Consider the following 6,549-nt stretch of genomic DNA (forward strand, 5'->3'; position numbering starts at 1 on the left):
TTCCTCTGCCGTGACCACTAGGGAGAAAGCCTCGTGACCCCATGTGTGTTCTAAAATTATTAAACTGTGGTTGACAGGGGCTAGACGCTATGACTCTATGCCCGCTTAGACTCAAATGTCGTAGGGGTTGCATCCCACTTGTGCTCTGTGGGAAAAAGAGCATATCAGGTGAGCGAGACAATGATAAAAAGAAATATAGAGTCCTGAGAGACAGGGGTGCTGGACCAGTGTGTATAGTGGGGGTGCTGAGAGACGTTGAACCAAACTATAAACCCTGTATATGATGGAAACCACTTAAAGACAGGGGGTGCACTTGTGGAGGAAGGATGGTCTGGAGATTAGGCCTCAGGAGAACTGGTTTCAATTCTCTATTCTACCTCAGACTCCCTGTGTGATGTTGGAATTTAGGTCCAGATTTTTAACTCTATGTAGGTGCCAGAAGGGGCAGGTGGGTGCCTAGTGGGATTTTCAAAAGCTCTCGGATTCAAAGATTTTCAAAATGGTGAGTTTCTGAAAATACCAGCAGGCACCTTTCTGAATCTTCAGGTGCCTACATAGCTTCAAAAAATCTGCCCCTTAGTGTGTTTGAGCCTCAGGTCCCTATGTGTCCAATGGGGATAATAGCACTGCCCTGCCTCACAGGGCCGTGGTGAGGCTAGACATATTAAAAACTATGAGGTGCTCAGATGACTACGGTGGTGAGGGCCAAATAAATACCCTAGATCAGGGGAGGGCAAACTACATCCCGCAGGCTGGATCTGGCCCATCAGGACTGTCAATCTGGCCCGCGGGATTGCCAGCCCCATGGCGCAGCGAGGCTAAGGCAGGCTCCCCGCCTGCCCTGGCCCCGGGCTGCTCCCGGAAGCGGCCGGCACCACGTCCCTACAGCCGGTGGTGGTGGTGGTGGGGGGGGGGGGGGCAGAGGGCTCCGTGTGCTGCCCTCGCCTGCAGGCACTGCCTCCTGCAGCTCCCATTGGCCAGGAACAGGGAACCACGGCCAATGGGAGCTTCGGAGATGGTACCTGCAGGCGAGGGCAGCGCGCGGCGGAGCCGCCTACCCCACCCCGCCCCCAGGAGCCACTGCTAGACAGACTGGCCACTTCTGGTAACGGCGCGAGGCCAGGGCAGGCCGGAGCCACTTGAGGTAAGCGGTGCCGGGCCGGAGTCCGCACCCCAAACCCCTCCTGCACCCCAACCCCCTGCCTTGAGTCCCCTCCTGCACTCTGCACCCCTCCCACATCTCAACCCCCTGCCCTGAGCTCCCAACCCCCTGCCCTGAGCCCCCTGCCACACCCCTCCTGCACCCCAAACCCTTGCCCTGGGCCCCTTCTTGCACACTGCACCCCCTCCTGCACTCCAACTCCCTGCCCCAGCCCTACATTCATGGCCCTACATAGTTTCCCCACCCAGATGTGGCCCTTGGGCCAAAAAGTTTGCCCACCCCTGCCCTAGATAATGAGCACTATGGGACAGTGGTAGCGTAATGTTAATACATGGCGCCCAAAGTGCTGCTTGGGGGTCTGATGTACCGGTTAAGTCTCAGATGTAATAGGGTGGCCCAAGGAAAACTTTGAGGAGCCAGAGCCTAATCCTGCATATTGCTCTACATCTCTTGGGTGCTTTGGAAGCTGAGGTGCATTCAGTCCCCAGGTCAGCTACTCCTGTGGAAGGGGCTGTGTGTGAATACCAAGTGGGGTTTGTTTTTATTGTTGGTGAACTCAACCAACAAGCTATGTCTGTTATCCTGGGAGATACGAGCCCAAGTAAAGGTCTCTGGCTGGGTTTTTCAGTTGAAAAGGGCATTGTTAACGAGGCAGCCAGTTGGATTAGAATAGAGTGCACACATTCGTAGGGAACACATTTGGATGCACAGGCTGAACCAATTAATCGTAAATACGTTATGCATTTTTATTGCTTAAACTTCTGGACCAGCTAATTAACATTCCGCCAAGCATTCCATTTTCTGGTAAAGCAGCTTCTTTTATTAATGCAATTGATCAACAAAGGGTGTGACTGGATGTGGGTGATAAAATTAACATTGGGGGGAAAAATCATAGAAAGGAAGGCGATGCAGCCTGTGAAGTAAGGGATCTCTTGAGTTTAGAACTGGTGATTCCAATCCTGCACACCCAAATCTCCTCCTGAAGTAACTGTGGGTGCAAAGGGGATCCAAATCCCACTGAAACCAATGGAAGCTGGATTGGGCCCCAAATCATGAAGCCCTCCATACTGATGCAAAACTCTCACAAAAGGTGAGATTATGTGCAGTGGGCAATCAAACCTGAACTTAAGTAAGCCTTGTGCCCTTTCTCTGCATGGGGGTGAATTTCACCCCTACAGAACCGAGTGAGAATTTTACACTAGCAATTAATTCCCCATCCTTCCTGAAGTAAACACGTAACTGTCAGACTAACTGTTTCATCAATGAGTGGCAAGACAACCAAAGAAAGTAAGATCAAGATGAGATCACAAAAGGCATTCAGATGAGGCATGAGGGGGTGAAAATTTTATTACAATCTAAAGCAAATCAAGCCCTTTCCATTCAAGGTTCTCTCAGTCCTTTGAAAACAAACTGGGAGTGTGTGTTATTTATCTAGGCTTATCACTGATATATTTTTTACTCTTCCTTTTATAGTAAATGTAAGGGGCTCATGAACGTTTTTGACTTAGAAAAAGGGATTGCCAACCTGAAAAGTCAGAGAAACACTGATCTAAATTATTCATACAGGGTGAAGTTGACCTATGGCAGAGGAATAGCAAATCCCACCAAAGCCCTCTGCTCTCTCCACAGGGGTATACTTCACCCATATGCTTTACCTGATTCACTCTGCTTTCAGATTCACTCCTTGCTGGGTGGACTACGTACGTATTTGAGAGGAAAACTGTAAATAGGAAGGAATTACTCTGGATGCATTTCATCTTTATTAAATCATCTGTGAGCCATTTGGTTTAACTTTTGAGAAATCCATTTAATGTAACAAGCAAATTAAAATGGCATGGTTGTTTCAACAGTTGTTAGCACTTGAAATAGAAGATTAAAAAAATAAAATAAAACAAATACAGATGTCACAGGTAATTACAGCGATTTTTTTTTGGCAATACAATTTTTTTTAAACGTCAAATGTTTTTTTCAAATAAATACAATCTGATCACACTGAAAACATAGTAAACATAACAATACAACAGCTTAAAAATGAAAAAAAAATGCATCCATTGATGACATCAAGTTTTTAGAACTGTCCACAGAGAGAAACTTCAGAAAGTACTTTCTTAGTGGCAACAAAACAAGTTAATAAAAGGATCTGGTCATATATTTTTTATTCTCTTACATGTATATTTCATAAATATTCAATCAATAAATGTGTTCAGGTATTTGAGGCAGCAGTGACAACTAAGTGGCATATTAGAGTGTATGCAGTCAATTGCATTTACAGTTTGATTATTCACTTTAAATGTGCCAGCTCTTCGCATAATTTCATATGTATTTAAGAATCAAATGATTTCCTCTACATTTAGGCTCAATTTTTGTTACCACTAGACTTTCTATTATAATCAGTAATTTTCCTACTGACTTTCAATATGTTTTAAATATTGAAGTACTGCAAATCAATTTTCAGTCCTGTCTTTGAATGTGAAAATTATTTGGCAACTGCCTGACTCAAATATCCTACATCTCTCTTGTTAAAATGAATGTTAACTTAAGCAGATGTTAAGTTTTCCCCATGCCCCACACATGAGCTATTGAGATTTTCTTCCCATCCTCTTCGACTACAGGACTGCAATTTAAATGCAAATTCTGGGGCTACCAAAGTTCACAGTAGTGTGTATAGAGTTTGCCACTGCTCTACAGGATGCTGAAATGAACTGCATGTTTATGTTCATTATTTAGTGTAAATTCAAAGGAGCAATCATCACTGTTTTTAAATGATATACTCATGTAGTAGTGCAGGTAGGTCTCACAGCAAATGCCTCAATTCACTGCACAAAGGATTTTTTTTTCACAATAAAACAGACCTGAACTACTCTGACTTCATCTTCATTTGGTCCCCAATTCAGGGGTGCATCCCTGTTCAGGAATGTTTTTAAGTACCTGCTTAATGTCCATTAAAGTCAATAGGATTTAAACACATGCTTAAATGTGTTTCCTGAATCAGGGCCGAAGGGCCAATCCAGATATGTGTAAAGTGTCCTCAACTTCCACTGAACTCAATGGCAGTTGAGAGCACACAGTACTTAGCAGGTTTAGGTCTTGTGTCACCTGATCCCAAGCCCTGAAGTCATTAGAAGCCTTTCCAGTGGCTTCAGTGAGCTTTGCATCAGGCCCTTAGCTCCTAACGGTTCTATGCAATTGAAATGAAAAATATCATTATAATATGCTAACAGCTAGTTTAGTGGAAAGACTGTTAGCAATAATGCTATGCACAACTATATCCCCAAACCTTCTTTAAAAATAGATGCACGCAGTACACACAGTTACACAGATTTCAACATCTAAGTCCTTCTGGTATTAAAACCCGTAGGAGCCAGGTCTGTTGATAAAAATGATATACTAGGATAATACCATTCTGGAATCATTTCTCCCATTTTTCTTTTTTTTTTTGGTTTGTTTTTTGTTTTGTTTTGCAAAGTGGTTAATTATTTGTTTCTTCACAAAGAGCTATTTTTAAATAACTCACTCTTTGGTTATAATAGATTATCACTTTAATAATAATAATAATAATTAATGAAGAAACTAACTCCACAGGAAAAAGAAAAAAAATGCTTTCTAGCCATCAGTTGGCCATTTATTCTAGATTTGCTCAGATTCCATGTAATGGAAAACATCACATTCTAGAAATAATGGGCCACATCTTCCACTGATGTAAATGGACCTAGCTCCATTGATTTCAATGGAGTAAAATCCATTTACACTGGATGAGGACCCGGCCCAATAACTACTTGTAGAAATTAAGCAATTGACTGTAGCTACCAGTGCATTGATAGTGAGGGAAACTCATGAAAATCTGGCATCTGATGTCTGCATCAACACATCCGATGCACAATGGACAAAGTGGTACATTGCTGAAATCACCGGGAACTGTGCACATCCTGTCTGGCAGAGACTAAAGTGTTCTAGGCAAGGTTTAATATACACCTCTACCCCGATATAACGCTGTCCTTGGGAGCCAAAAAATCTTACCGTGTTATAGGTGAAACCGCGTTATATCGAACTTGCTTTGATCTGCCAGAGTGCGCAGCCCTCCCTCCCCCCGGAGCACTGCTTTACCGCGTTATATCCGAATTCATGTGATATCGGGTTGCGTTATATTGGGGTAGAGGTGTACTTCAGTGGGCTCTGTGTAGAGCAAGGGGCATGCCTGCATGTGTGAGCTTGCAGTAGGGTGATCAGCTAGCAAGTGTGACAAATCGGGACACGTTTTTTTCTGGGGGTGGGGAGGCGGTATAGTTGCATATATAAGACAAAGCTAATATCGGGACATCTAGTCACCCTAGCTTGCAAGATCAGGTCTATGACTGTTGCAACCCAAACTGTTCCACTTAAGGGAGGGAGTATAGGCAAAACATTCAGGTAAAGGCAAAGATATACTGGACTCAGGGCCCAAGAAATCAGGGAGGCATCCATTGAGTCCTACTGAAACACTTGATCAAATCAAACAGAAAATGGAAAAATGATGTAAAAATAGTCTACTTTTCCCCCCCTCTTGTGGCTTCTGGGTGTCACCCCTTATCTACTGCTACGTTAGACCCCAGCCATATGCCTGTAATTCTCATGTTATTTCTGACCAGGCCCAATCTAGGAATTTCTCGAGAACAATTTGTTCTCGCAAGATTTCCAGCCTTGTTCCTTAGCTGAGGGGTTGCACGAGAATCTAAGAACCGTTGTTACTCCATAAGGATCCAGACTGAACTGGTGAGGCCCGATACCATTGCAATGAAGTCAAGGGAAGGAATTCCATTCATTGCAGCTGTATCAGGCCGATGTTCCCCTGGGACAAGACACTGAAGATACGTTAAATATACATTAATGAGCAGCAATGTAGCAAAATATAAGCAGTGATGCTTTTTTTTTTTAACATTCTAATTAAAAACATTTTTAAAATATCTAGGGTTTTCCCAGTGTGATGTATTTAAATAATGTAAGATGCATTTTTAACAAAGAACCTTATCAGCACCAGTTTCCTTAATGCAAAACCCTTAGACAACAAAATACTGGAAGAAAACAAGATTTTTTTTCTGAGATTCCTGACACCTGAAACTCAAATGTGAGATCAGATAACAATTGCCAAAATACTTTACCAAACATCCAAAAATATACTTTTATAAGAAGAGAATGTTTCAACCTTTTTCCCCTTCTCAAACAGAACACTTTTTTTTAGAATACTAACTCTATGCAAAGATCAATTACTACAATATTCAACAGTCTATGCATACAGGTTTTGTTCCATACCTATTACCCGCTACTGTCTAAACAAATTCCTGAAACGCTGCTTAACAATGGTCAAATCTGGATAGCTTTTCATCATATTGCATATGTTACCCAACCTCTTG

This window comes from Emys orbicularis, chromosome 15 (assembly GCF_028017835.1).
Source record: "Emys orbicularis isolate rEmyOrb1 chromosome 15, rEmyOrb1.hap1, whole genome shotgun sequence".
Classification (NCBI taxonomy): Eukaryota; Metazoa; Chordata; order Testudines; family Emydidae; genus Emys; species Emys orbicularis.